A 15,101-nucleotide genomic window follows, 5' to 3' on the forward strand; every position below is an offset into this window, starting at 1 on the left:
ACAATTCACGCCCCCCCCCCCACGCTTCTCAATTTTCTCAATTAGCGGCAGCACCTCCCCGCTTCTTATTTCGAGAGAGCCCCCACCGGTGATTGGAGGCAGGGAGAAATGTGGCACCGCAGAGGGGGGTGAAAGCAGGGGGTGTTGGTGGCAGAGGGGGGTGGAGGCAGGGGGTGTTGGTGGCAGAGGGGGATGGAGGCAGGGGGTGTTGGTGGCAGAGGGGGGTGGAGGCAGGGGTTGTTGGTGGCAGAGGGGGGTGAAGGCAGGGGGTGTTGGTGGCAGAGGGGGAGATTGGAGGCAGGGGATGATTGGAGGCAGGGCAAGATTGGAGGCAGGGGGAAATGTGGCACTGCAGAGGGGGGTGAAGGCAGGGGGTGTTGGTGGCAGAGGGGGTGAAGGCAGGGGGTGTTGGTGGCAGAGGGGGGTGAAGGCAGGGGGTGTTGGTGGCAGAGGGGGGTGAAGGCAAGGGGTGTTGGTGGCAGAGGGGGTGAAGGCAGGGGGTGTTGGTGGCAGAGGGGGGTGAAGGCAAGGGGTGTTGGTGGCAGAGGGGGATGGAGGCAGGGGGTGTTGGTGGCAGAGGGGGATGGAGGCAGGGGGTGTTGGTGGCAGAGGGGGGTGAAGGCAGGGGGTGTTGGTGGCAGAGGGGGATGGAGGCAGGGGGTGTTGGTGGCAGAGGGGGGTGAAGGCAGGAGGTGTTGGTGGCAGAGGGGGGTGAAGGCAGGGGGTGTTGGTGGCAGAGGGGAGTGAAGGCAGGGGGTGTTGGTGGCAGAGCTGGGTGGAGACAGGGGGTGTTGGTGGCAGAGGGGGGGTGAAGGCAGGGGTGTTGGTGGCAGAGGGGGGTGAAGGCAGGGGGTGTTGGTGGTAGAGGGGGGTGAAGGCAGGGGGTGTTGGTGGCAGAGGGGGGTGGAGGCAGGGGGTGTTGGTGGCAGAGGGGGATGGAGGCAGGGGGTGTTGGTGGCAGAGGGGGGTGGAGGCAGGGGGTGTTGGTGGCAGAGGCGGATGGAGGCAGGGGGTGTTGGTGGCAGAGGGGGATGGAGGCAGGGGGTGTTGGTGGCAGAGGGGGATGGAGGCAGGGGGTGTTGGTGGCAGAGGGGGGTGGAGGCAGGGGGTAATGTGACTAAATAATTTTCCCTTATTATATCGAAAATAACAAATATATGTTTTTTTTTACCTTAATATCTCCCTAAAATCACATTGCTATTTGCCTAGTGTATTTGTTTGTGGCCTAAATACTGAAATTTGCACCTAAAAATGTAATTTAGTAACTTTTGTGAAATGCCAGTAAAAACGTGGCTGCGTCAGTAAATTTCAATCTGGTAGGTTGGCGACACTGGTCCCATGATCGGAAAAAAAAAGCAGCGCTGGGCCGATAGCGTGCCCCTGCGCCTTCGGGAGCTTTCAGTTAGCCGCCGGTAACTGTGTCGGGAGCGTGCCGGGCGCGCACTCTCGGCGCAGCGATATTGGCGATATTTCCTATTGCAAGCAAATTTGCGCCCGCTCGGTTCCAAGGAGTTAATCAGAGCACTGAAAAGGCCGGCATGACTTTCTTTCCCACCTCTGCCAGTCTGAGTCACCTTGAAGTCTCCGCTCTGTCCGGCTCAATCACGTCTTGTGTCCGGGGGTCGCGCCGGGACTCTTCGGAGTGAGTCAGAACCCTCACACTTCCACACGTCAGTAAATGTGTGCAGACAGGAGAGGCATCGGGGGAATTCATTAAAAATGGATACAATTTAGCATTGTCAGGATGAGGAAGCATTTACAGCCTTCAAATCACAGCGACCTTCTCCAATGCCGCAGAGTGACGCAAATTGTACGTTTTGGCCGCGACCTTCCCACCGCTACTCAGACAGTGACAACTACCACAAGGATCTTCCTTTCCAAAATGGAGAGATGGAGAGGAAATCCGACAAACTTTACCGAAAGGAAGTATTTTTTACTTTCAAATTATCCCATAAAGCGGAACTAAAACCTCGCGATTTAACCCCTTCCCACCCGCACTATAGCTGAAGGACAGCTACAGCACGGGCTTAGTTTGCCAGGAGGGCGTCCATGGATGGCACGCCCACTTCGGACAGATCGGGGTAAAGGGCCAATCAAATCGCCCCTTTTACGTGATCAGCTGTCCAATGACACAAACGTAAACACAAACCGGTTATCGGCTTTTCTTTCCTCGCGCTGACAGCATGAGGAGAGAAGAAGAAAGCCGGTAACCGGCTTGTGTTAACCACTTAAGGACCGCCTCCTGCGCATATACATCAGTAGAATGGCACGGGTGGGCACAAGCACGTACAGGTACGTCCTGTACTTGTACCCAGCCATGGGTCGCAGGCGTGCGCCCGCGACCCGGTACGAAGCTCCGGGACCCGATCGCCGCTGGGGTCCCACAATCGCTCCCCGGAGCTGAAGAACGGGGAGAGCCGCGTATAAACACGGCTTCCCCGTTCTTCACTGTGGAGGCTGCATCGATCGAGTCATCCCTTTTATAGGGGGACACGATCGATGACGTCACTCCTACAGCCACACCCCCCTACAGTTGTAAACACACATTAGGTGAAACATAACTCCTTCAGCGCCCCCTGTGGTTAACTCCCAAATTGCAACTGTCATTTCCACAGTAATCAGTGCATTTTAAATGTATTTTTTGCTGTGAAAATGACACTGGCCCGGATTCAGCAAGATTTGCGCATTTATTACGGAGGCGCAGGGCAACGTTTTTGCCCTGCGCCCCCGCAATTATTTTGCGCTGCCTCCGATTCACGGAGCAGAAGCTCCGTAAATTGCGCGGGTGCGCCGGCAAAATGCCCGGCGTAAGCGCGCGCAATTTAAATGATCCCGTAGGGGGCGGGAATCATTTAAATTAGGCGCGTTCCCGCGCCGATCGTAGAGCGCATGCTCCGTCGGGAAACTTTCCCGACGTGCATTGCGGCAAATGACGTTGCAAGGACGTCATTTGCTTCAAAGTGAACGTGAATGGCGCTGGACGATTCACTTACGCAAACTACGTAAATTTCAAATTTCGCGACGCGGGAACAACGGGTATACGTAACATTGGCTGCCCCTGCTAATAGCAGGGGCAGCCTTACGCAAAAAGCGCCGTACGGAAACTACGTAAATTGCGTACGCAGGGCTCGCGCAACATTGTGAATCAGTGTTAGTATGCAATTTGCATACTATACGCTGAGCACAACGGGGACGCCACCTAGCGGCCATCGCAAGAATGCAGCCTAAGATATGCGGGCATAAGAGCCTTATGCCGCGCATATCTTAGGCTGCAGTCGGCGTAACGAGGTTCCTGAATCAGGAGCATTCGTTACGCCGGGGCAAGTAAGAAATTGCGCAGTGTAACCTATGGTTACACAGGCGCAATTGCTTCTTGAATCCAGGCCAATGGTCCCAAAAATGTGTCAAAATTGTCCGAAGTGTCCGCCATAATGTCGCAGTCACGAAAAAAATCGCTGATCGCCGCTATTAGTAGTAAAAAAAAAATAATAATAATAAACATGCAATAAAACTATACATTTTGCGCAAACCAACCGATAAACGCTTATTGCGATTTTTTTTACCAAAAATATGTAGAAGAATACGTATCGGCCTAAACTGAGGAATTCTTTTTGTTTTATATATATATTTTTGGGGGATATTTATTATAGCAAAAAGTTAAAAATATTGCATTTTTTTCAAAATTGTCGCTCTATTTTTGTTTATAGCGCAAAAAATAAAAACCGCAGAGGTGATCAAATACCACCAAAAGAAAACTCTATTTGTGGGGAAAAAAGGACGCCAATTTTGTTTGGGAGCCACGTCGCACGACCGCGCAATTGTCAGTTAAAGCGACGCAGTGCCGAATCGCAAAAAGGGGCCTGGTCCTTTAGCTGCATTTTGGTCCGGGTCTTAAGTGGTTAAAGGAACATCGGCACTAATTATCAGTGTGCTAATTATCAGTGCAGTCCCAACAGTGCCCATCCATACTGCCAATTAGTGTTTATCAGTGCCACCTGTGACGGGAGTCACTTTGGGTGGGGGGGGCTTGTGGAACCCATTTTGCCTTGGAGAGCTCTGGAAAATCTGTCTCCTGTCCAGTAAACACACAGATCCACGTTCTGTCAGGGGAGAGGAGAGACAGATCATGTGTTCCATGTACAGGGTGCAGATTCCAGGTGTGTGCGATGCCAGTGTGCAGATTCCAGGTGTGTGCTCTGTACAGGGTGCAGATTCCAGGTGTGTGCTCTGTACAGGGTGCAGATTCCAGGGGTGTGCTATGTACAGGGTGCAGATTCCAGGTGTGTGCTATGTACAGGGTGCAGATTCCAGGGGTGTGCTATGTACAGGGTGCAGATTCCAGGTGTGTGCGATGTACAGGATGCAGATTCCAGGTGTGTGCGATGTACAGCGTGCAGATTCCAGGTACATGCTCTGTACAGGGTGCAGATTCCAGGTGTGTGCTATGTACAGGGTGCAGATTCCAGGTGTGTGCTATGTACAGGGTGCAGATTCCAGGTGTGTGCTATGTACAGGGTGCAGATTCCAGGGGTGTGCTATGTACAGGGTGCAGATTCCAGGTGTGTGCGATGTACAGGATGCAGATTCCAGGTGTGTGCGATGTACAGCGTGCAGATTCCAGGTACATGCTCTGTACAGGGTGCAGATTCCAGGTGTGTGCTATGTACAGGGTGCAGATTCCAGGTGTGTGCTATGTACAGGGTGCAGATTCCAGGTGTGTGCTATGTACAGGGCGCAGATTCCAGGCGTGTGCTATGTACAGGGTGCAGATTCCAGGTGTGTGCTATGTACAGGGTGCAGATTCCAGGTGTGTGCTATGTACAGGGTGCAGATTCCAGGTGTGTGCTATGTACAGGGTGCAGATTCCAGGTGTGTGCTATGTACAGGGTGCAGATTCCAGGTGTGTGCTATGTACAGGGTGCAGATTCCAGGTGTGTGCTATGTACAGGGTGCAGATTCCAGGTATGTGCTATGTACAGGGTGCAGATTCCAGGTGTGTGCTATGCCAGTGTGCATTGAGCAGCTGTGGATAACCAGCCCCCCTCCTCTGTTGTATATTGCAGAGCTGGGCAAGACCTGTGCGCATGCCTATGGCGGACACCTTGCCGATCCCTAAATCCAGGGGGGGGGGCCTTGCCCCCCCTTGCCCCTACCTGCGGACGCCCATGCGCAGAGGTGATCAAATACCACCAAAAGAAAGCTCCATTTGTGGGGAAAAAATATTTCGGTACAGTGTTGTATGACCGCGCAATCGTCATTCAATATGTTACAGCTCAGCTCAAAACAGATTTTGGGGAAATAACAGTGGGTCAGATTCAAGAAGCAATTGCGCACGTGTAACCATAGGTTACACGGCGCAATTGCTTACTTGCTCCGGCGTAGCGAATGCTCCTGATTCAGGAACATCGCTACGCCGACTGCAGCCTAAAATCTGTGCGGCATAAGGCTCTTATGCCACGCAGATTTTAGGCTGCATTCTAGCGAAAACCGCTAGGGGGCGCTCCCATTGTGATCTGTGTATAGTATGCAAATTGCATACTAACACCAATTCACAACGTTGCGCGGGCCCTGCGTACGCAAATTACGTAGTTTGCATACGTCGGGTTTCGCGTAAGGTTACACATCCTAATAGCAGGCGCAGCCAATGCTATAGGATACCCACGTTCCCGCGTCGCGATATTTAAAATCTACGTCGTTTGCGTAAGTGTATCGTGAATGGCGCTGGACGCCATTCACGTTCACTTTGAAGCAAATGACATCCTTGCGACGTCATTTGCCGCAATGCACGTCGGGAAAGTTTCCCGACGGAGCATGCGCTCTACGCTCGGCGCGGGAGCGCGCCTAATTTAAATGATTCCCGCCCCCGGCGGGATCATTTACATTGCGCGCGCTTACGCCGGGCAATTTTGCCGGCGTGCCCTCGCAATTTACGGAGCTACTGCTCCGTGAATTCGCGGGCAGCGCAGAAAATTTGCGCGGGCGCAGGGCAAAAACGCTGCCCTGTGCCTGCGTAAGAAAGGCGCAGATTCTTACTGAATCTGGGCCAGTAGTTGCAACATTTGAATCTTGTCGCGGCACATGATGTCTAATAATCTGAACGTGTTACAAAGTAACAGAAGAATGTGCTGGTGACCTTCTGCAAGATAAGAGACGCAGGCTGGTAAAGTGTTGCCCATTGATGGCAGAGTCGGGCATATGAACAGAAGTCCTCCATGGTCTGGTGGGCACACAGAGGTTCTCCCACATCACTCTGACTTCATGTATCATAATAAGAGATTCTTTTTATTGTATCCCTCTGTTACTTGTACAGTCCTAAATCATCCTCTTCACGGTCACTTTACTTTCTGACGTCCCCATTTATATACAGAATACACAGAACTTGTTGTTTTTCCCATTTCCTGGTCTCCAGATCTCCGTACCGTACCTCGTGTTCCTCCAGAATCTCTGATTGTAGACAACAGGCTTCCAGCACCTTTATCGGGTCTACATCAGGATTTTAAGAGATTCTCAGAGATATTGTATGTTAGTGTAATAATCAGGTGCTGGGCTACAGCAATATGGAGATGGAGACATGGCCATTTATTCTTCTCTCCCTCTACTGATATTTTTATTTTGTGCTGCTATATTCTCCACTGGCCAGCAGGTGGAGAGCTAAAACCAAGCAAGCCAGGGACCAGAGAGATGAATTTTATTAAACTCCCTTTGAAAGTTCTTCCTTTTGACACTGAGGGAGTGAGAGAGAGCACCTCTATCTGGATAGTCACCAGTAGGGATGAGCCGAACACCCCCCTGTTCGGTTCGCACCAGAGGGCGGGGTCACGTGACGGGTGGCCCCGCCTCCCCTATATAAGAAACGTCAAAGCTCCAGCCGCGTCATTCCGCCGGGCTGTGTCCGGCGGAGAGAGGCGGCCTCCGATGCGGAGCTCTGGATGCCGGACGATCTTCTCATCGCTGGACCGGAGAGGAGATCACCCGTCGCTGGATACCGACAACGTTGGAGCAGGAAGCCGGACTGAGTGAGTGGATTACCACCGCTGGATTTTTTTCCTTTTTTTTATTAATAAAGGACTTTTTTCTACAGTGTGTGTGTGTTTTCCAACTATTTACACTTCCTTTGTGAAATGGTAGAGGTACAATGTACCCCATTACCAATTCACATAGGGGGGCAGGATCTGGGGGTCACCTTTGTTAAAGGGGTCTTCCAGATTCTGATAAGCCCCCCGCCCACAGACCCCCACAACCACCGGCTAGGGTTGTGGGGATGAGGCCCTTGTCCCCATCAACATGGGGACATCCTCCCCATGTTGAGGGCATGTGGCCTGGTACGGTTCAGGAGAGGGGGGGGGCGAACTCTGTCCCCCCCCCCTTTTCTGCGGCCAGCCAGGTTAATGTGCTCGGATAAGGGGTCTGGTGTGGATTTTTGGGGGAACTCCACGCCATTTTTTTAAAAAATTTGGGGTGGAGTTCCCCTTAAAATCCACACCAGACCTGTAGGGTCTGGAATGGATATTTGGGGGGAACCCCACGTCATTTTTTTTTTAAATTGATGGCGGGGTTCCCCTTAATATCCATTCCAGACCTGAAGGGCCTGGTAATTGAATTTGGGGGGACCCCACGCTATTTTTTTTTATGAATGAATTCGCTCTGAATTGCCAGAGCCGACAATTCATTAGAGCCGCAAAGCCGGTTTTAAATGACTTTTTTTCTTTCAGAAATGACACTTTGTGCAGGGACAGTTCTATGTACGGGAAACATGCGCTATTTCACATGCTAACTTTACACCCCCCCAAGTACGAAATTTAAAGGAATATTTCACTTTTATTGTTTCACTTTTAGCATTATTAAATTCACTGCTCCCGAAAAAACAGCAGTTTTTAAAACTTTTTTTTGCATTGATACATGTCCCCTGGGGCAGGACCCGGGTCCCCAAACACTCCCCTGGGGCAGGACCCGGGTCCCCAAACACTCCCCTGGGACAGGACCCGGGTCCCCAAACGCTTTTTAGGACAATAAATTGCATATTAGCCTTTAAAATTAACACTTTAGATTTCTCCCATAGACTTTAACAGGGTGTTCCACGGCTTTTCGAATTTGCCCCGAACACCCCAAATTGTTCGTTGTTCGCCTTATAGGCGAACAGGCAATGTTCGAGTCGAACTCGAAGCTCATCCCTAGTCACCAGTAACAGAGCATACTATACTAGACTGGAACCACCACACACCCCCTGATTCCCACCACCCTTGATGGAGAGATCGAGGGGGCCCCCCTTCTACAGTAAGAGGTCATTGCAGCTTCCTGGTGAGTGGGTTCTATGTCCAATGCTGATACTGCTAGCAGGGACTTAGCTACTGAGAGCAGGACACTCAGGGCCAGATTCACGTAGATCTGCAGCGGCGTAACGTATCGCATTTAAGTTACGCCGCCGCAAGTTTTACAGGCAAGTGCTTTATTCACAAAGAACTTGCCTGTAAAGTTGCAGCGGCGTAGCGTAAATCACCCGGCGTAAGCCCGCCTAATTCAAATTAGCTGGGTAGGGGCGTGGAGCATTTAAATTAAGCGCGTTCCCGCGCCGAACGTACTGCGCATGCGCCGTCCAGAAAATATCCCAGGGTGCATTGCTCCAAATGACGTCGCAAGGACGTCATTGGTTTCGACGTGAACGTAAATGGCGTCCAGCCCCATTCACGGACGACTTACGCAAACAACGTACATTTTTACATTTCGACGCGGGAACGACGGCCATACTTAACATTGGTTGCCCCTCATATAGCAGGGGCAACTTTACGCCGCGCAAACCTACTGTAAACGTTGTAACTTCACTGCGTCGACCGCGCGTACGTTCGGGAATTCGCGTATTTAGCTAATTTGCATACTCGACGGGGAAAAACGACGGAGGCGACACCTAGCGGCGAAAAAAAAATGCATTTAAGATCCGACAGTGTAAGAGCCTTACACCTGTCGGATCTAATGAATATCTATGCGTAACTGATTCTAAGAATCAGTCGCATAGATACGACAGCCCAGATTAGGACTTACGACGGCGTACATGGCGTTGCCCCGTCGTAAGCCCTTTGAGAATCTGGGCCTAAATCTTTACCGCAGCTGAACCAAATCAACCATGTAGCTGCGCCGAGACTATACTGTACCTACGCTGCATGCAGGTTAACTGAGACTGTTGTTGAGTGCACTGACACTCTTAAAGGGCCCCAATGATAGCCAGCAGAAGAACATCTCAAAGGACTGCCCCTCCCGTAATAAATATTCTGCAAGCCCCTTTTGTTCCCCTGCCCCCTTCTCCGCTACCAAACCTCCTTTTCTTTTGGACAGTGCATACCCAGTCGGTCTAGGACCAGCATCCCTACCATAAATACACACTCTAGCGGAATAGTTTCAGCACTCGGTAGATTAAAGTGGGTGTAAACCCTCACATATACCCAGTGAAGTTAACAGCGACACAGGGATGAAACAAATCCTCCCACATAAGTTTATATCTGCCGTCTTCAGCTATATATATTCTTTAGAAAGTTCGGATCCTGTTAGGAGATTTTCTCTTCCTGGTTAGCACTGCAGCGAAGCCTGGGCAAACAGCCAAGACAGCTGATTGGAGGAAAGGCACACACCCCCTCTCCTCATAGGCTCTGTTCATTGAATAGTTCAGCACTCTGCAAATCCTCCCCAACACAAAACTCAGGCTGCTTTTATCTCAGTTGAAGGAGAACTTGTCAGGAGTTATCAGGCTGATAACAGAAGAACGGAGCAGGAGACAGCTTACGGGACACAGGGCTGTGAAGATAGATAAGAAAACACTGCAGATATATATGCCCAGCTCAAATTTCAAGAATCGGGTTTACATGCACTTTAACCACTTAAAGTGGAAGTAAACCCATCTATTTGATAGTTTCAAAAAACAGTTAACATTCCCGGCATGCCGGAAATGCTAGCTGTCACATTTGCTTGTGTTCTCAACCAAACTGTCAAACCATCCAATGGCTGGTTTGATAACTGATCACATGTGCAGCATCATGGCAGTTGTAGATTAAACAGAGGCCAAGATGGCAGCTTCCTTGGCTGAAAACGATAGGAGGGTTTACTTCCACTTTAAGGACCGCCTCCTGCGGCAGAATGGCACGGCTGGGCACAAGCACGTACAGGTACGTCCTCTTTAAGTGCCCATCCGTGGGTCGCGGCGAGTGCCCACGACCTGGTCCGAAGCTCTGTGACCGTGACCGCGGGACCCGCGGACCCGATCGCTGCTGGAGTCCCACAATCGGTCCCCGGAGCTGAGGAACGGGGAGAGCTGTGTGTAAACACACCTTCCCCGTTCTTCACTGTGGCGCCGTCATTGATCGCGTGTTCCCTTTTATAGGGAAACACAATCAATGACGTCACACGTCCAGCCCCGCCCCCCTACAGTTAGAAACACAAATGAGGTCACACTTAACTCCTTCAGCCCCCCCTTGTGGTTAACTCCCAAACTGCCATTGTAATTTTCACAGTAACCAGTGCATTTTAAATGCATTTTTTGCTGTGAAAATGACAATGGTCCTAAAAATGTGTCGAAATTGTCCGAAGTGTCCGCCATAATGTCCCAGTCACGAAAAAAATCGCTGATCGCTGCCATTAGTAGTAAAAACATTTTTTTTTAATAAAAATGCAATAAAACTATCTCCTATTTTGTAAACGCTATAAATTTTGCGCAAACCAATCGATAAACACTTATTGCGATTTTTTTTTTACCAAAAATAGGTAGAAGAATACGTATCGGCCTAAACTGAGAGGAAAAAAAATGTTTTTTTATATTATTTTGGAGGATATTTATTATAGCAAAAAGTAAAAAATATTGAATTTTTTTCAAAATTGTCGCTCTATTTTTGTTTATAGCGCAAAAAAATAAAAACCGCAGAGGTGATCAAATACCACCAAAAGAAAGCTCTATTTGTGGGGGAAAAAGGACGCTAATTTTGTTTGAGAGCCACGTCGCACGACCGCGCAATTGTCTGTTAAAGCGACGCAGTGCCGAATCGCAAAACCTGGCCGGGTCCTTTAGCTGCCTAAAGGTCCGGGTCTTAAGTGGTTAAGCTTTGCTACTGCTCACTTCTGCACTTGAGGTGGCCCTACTACTGTTTATGATGATCTGGAGGCCAAATGTCCTCTTAAGTCTAGTCCTGGTAATCACTTTTAGGTAGATTCACAAAGAGTTAGGCCGGCTTATCAGTAGATAAGCCGACCTAACTCAGAATCTACGCCGACCTAAGTTTAAGTGTATGCTCAAACAGAGATACGCTTAAACATATCTAAGATACGACGGCTTGCGCCGTCCTATCTTAGATTGCAATATTTTGGATGGCCGCTAGGTGGCGCTTCCATTGCGGTCGGCGTAGATTATGCAAATTAGGAGATACGCCGATTCACGAACCTATGCCCGGGCGACGCAGTTCTTTTACGCCGTTTACGTAAGAGATAGGCCGCGTAAAGTTAGAGCTAGGCCCCAGTGGAATAGTAATGTTAAGTATGGCCGCCGTTCCCGCTGCAAAAATTGAATTTTTTACGTCGTTTGCGTAAGTCGTCCGCGAATCGGGATTTATGTTGTTTACGTCCACGTCAAAATCAATAGGCCCGTGCGGCGTACTTAGCCGCAAAGCACACTGGGAAATGTAGGCGCCCGGCGCATGCGCAGTAACAAAAAACTAAAAAAATGTGAGGTCAAGCCTCATTGACATAAAACACGCCCCCCTCAAACAGATTTGAATTAGGCGCCCCTTACGCCCGCGGATTTAGGCTACGCCGCCGTAAGTTAGCAGGCAAGTACATTGTGAATCATGTACTTGCCTGGCTAACTTACGGCGGCGTAGCTTAAATGCCTTAAGCTACGCCGCCGCAAAGTTGCGGCCATCTACGTGAATCTAGGCATTTGTATGCTAAATTGTGTTGAAACTGTTATAGCTGCAAAAGGCGGGGCCAACTGAATTTTGAACCTTACGGACTAGTAGCTAGATTCAGGATGGCGAGCGCATAGTTGCGGCGGCATAGCGTATGGCATTTACACTACGCCGCCGTAAGTTTGCAAGGCAAGTACTGTATTCACAAAGTACTTGCCTGCAAAGTTACGGCGGCGTAGCGTAAATCAGGCGGGCGTAATGGCGCCTAATTCAAATTTAGCTGAGGGGGCGTGTTTTATGGTAATGGAGGGTGACCTTCCGTGATTGACGTATTTTACGAACAGCGCATGCGCCGTCCGCCTACATATGCCAGTGTGCATTGCGGCAAAGTACGCCTCACGGTCCTATTGATTTCGACGTGGACGTAAATGACGTAAATCCCTATTCACGGACGATTTACTTAAACGACGTAAATTTTTCAAATTTCGACGCGGGAACGGCGGCCATACTTAACATTACTATTCCAGCTATTTGATGGAATAACTTTAGGCCTGATACTGCGTTACGTAAACGGCGTATCTGTACTGCGTCGGCCGGGCGTACGTTCGTGAATAGGCGTATCTAGTGATTTACATATTCTACGCCGACCGCAATGGAAGCGCCACCTAGCGGTCAGCCTAAAAATGACACTTTAGGATACGACGGTGTAAGACACTTACGCCGCTCGTATCTGAGCCTAATTTAAGCGTATCTGGTTTCCAGAATACGCTTAAATTAGCGCCGGCGCCCATTCAGACTTAGGCTGGCGTATCTACTGATACGCCAGCCTAAGTCTTTCTGAATCCACCTATAAGACTGGGAGGCCATTAGAGGTCATGAATTTGTAAAGGCAGGCGTCCCAATACTTTTGGTAATATACTGTATGAATGGCTGTGCGTATGCCGAATCGTCATAGCGTATGCATTATTTATCGTAGGAAGACATTGATAAAACTGTACAGGTGCCATCTGCTAGAAATGTCCGGAGCGTGTTTAGTGATGATTTTTCTCTGTCCTGATGAGTAATGTAACAAAGTCCCTGAAATCCCTGATGTCAAAGCCGTTTTTAGTACACTGACAGTAAACATGTCGCGCTCCCGTGTAATTGTCATGCACGTCCGGACTCTGCGCTGCGGACTAACGGCGAGTTATTCACTTATTGTTCTGGAGATGGCAGTGATGGATGTGTCTGCCGCTCCCTGCTGTCATTGGCGTTCCGTTGTTTGAACTGTCAGGACAGCTAACATCAGTCATATCTCCCGACTCAGGATGCCTCCTTCCATCTATTTACAGATCCGTGACTCACCTACCTGGGGGATGGGTGACATACGTGTAATATCAGTGTTGGCGTGTCCAGCCTATGACTTGGAACTGATTTAGATGTGGGGCTACCCACCAAGGAGCCTGCTAGTTAAGATGGGTCCTCTGTTTTTCGACCTTCTCAAAGACCCTGGCCCCTTCTGACCACATCTGAGAACACAAAGAAATCGCCAACAGTGACGCTAGTACCCAGTGTAAGGCCTCTGGGTTTCTTAACTCGATGGTAGAGCCAAAACAGCGAGCCGGATATTGTTTTCAGGGCTTTCCTGCCCAGTTTTTATTTTTCAGGTATGTATGCCCACACAGGGGGTCCTCATCATTACTGCAAAACATAACATTCAGCCCCCTGGCTCTCTTGTGGCTTCCTACCTTTCGGGCTGCTCCTCTGACCCTTATGGACTTCCTCTACAGCTTCCTAGTTTCCGGGCTGCTCCTCTGTTCCTCATGGACTTTCTCTACAGCTTCCTAGTTTCCGGGATGCTCCTCTGACCCTTATGGACTTTCTCTACAGCTTCCTACCTTCCGGGCTGCTCCTCTGTCCCTCATGGACGTTCTCTACAGCTTCCTACCTTCCGGGCTGCTCCTCTGTCCCTCATGGACGTTCTCTACAGCTTCCTAGTTTCCGGGCTGCTCCTCTGTCCCTCAGGGACTTTCTCTACAGCTTCCTAGTTTCTGGGCTGCTCCTCTGTCCCTCATGGACTTTCTCTACAGCTTCCTAGTTTCCGGGCTGCTCCTCTGTCCCTCATGGACGTTCTCTACAGCTTCCTAGTTTCTGGGCTGCTCCTCTGTCCCTCATGGACTTTCTCTACAGCTTCCTAGTTTCCGGGATGCTCCTCTGTCCCTCATGGACGTTCTCTACAGCTTCCTAGTTTCCGGGCTGCTCCTCTGTTCCTCATGGACTTTCTCTACAGCTTCCTAGTTTCCGGGCTGCTCCTCTGTCCCTCATGGACGTTCTCTACAGCTTCCTAGTTTCTGGGCTGCTCCTCTGACCCTCATGGACGTTCTCTACAGCTTCCTAGTTTTGGGGCTGCTCCTCTGTCCCTCATGGACGTTCTCTACAGCTTTCTAGTTTTGGGGCTGCTCCTCTTTCCCTCATGGACTTTCTCTACAGCTTCCTAGTTTCCGGGCTGCTCCTCTGTCCCTCATGGACGTTCTCTACAGCTTCCTAGTTTTGGGGCTGCTCCTCTGTCCCTCATGGACTTTCTATACAGCTTCCTAGTTTCCGGGATGCTCCTCTGTCCCTCATGGACTTCCTCTACAGCTTCCTAGTTTCCGGGATGCTCCTCTGACCCTTATGGACTTTCTCTACAGCTTCCTTGTTTCCGGGCTGCTCCTCAGTCCCTCATGGACGTTCTCTACAGCTTCCTAGTTTCCGGGCTGCTCCTCTGTCCCTCGTGGACTTTCTCTACAGCTTCCTAGTTTCCGGGCTGCTCCTCTGTCCCTCATAGACTTTCTCTACAGCTTCCTAGTTTCCAGGCTGCTCCTCTGACCCTTATGGACTTTCTCTACAGCTTCCTAGCTTCTGGGCTGCTCCTCTTTCCCTCATGGACCTTCTCTACAGCTTCCTAGTTTTGGGGCTGCTCCTCTGACCCTTATGGACTTTCTCTACAGCTTCCTAGTTTCCGGGCTGCTCCTCTGTCCCTCATGGACGTTCTCTACAGCTTCCTAGTTTCCGGGCTGCTCCTCTGTCCCTCGTGGACTTTCTCTACAGCTTCCTAGTTTCCGGGCTGCTCCTCTGTCCCTCATAGACTTTCTCTACAGCTTCCTAGTTTCCAGGCTGCTCCTCTGACCCTTATGGACTTTCTCTACAGCTTCCTAGCTTCTGGGCTGCTCCTCTTTCCCTCATGGACCTTCTCTACAGCTT

The sequence above is a fragment of the Rana temporaria genome, chromosome 3, assembly GCF_905171775.1.
Source record: "Rana temporaria chromosome 3, aRanTem1.1, whole genome shotgun sequence".
Taxonomy (NCBI): domain Eukaryota; kingdom Metazoa; phylum Chordata; class Amphibia; order Anura; family Ranidae; genus Rana; species Rana temporaria.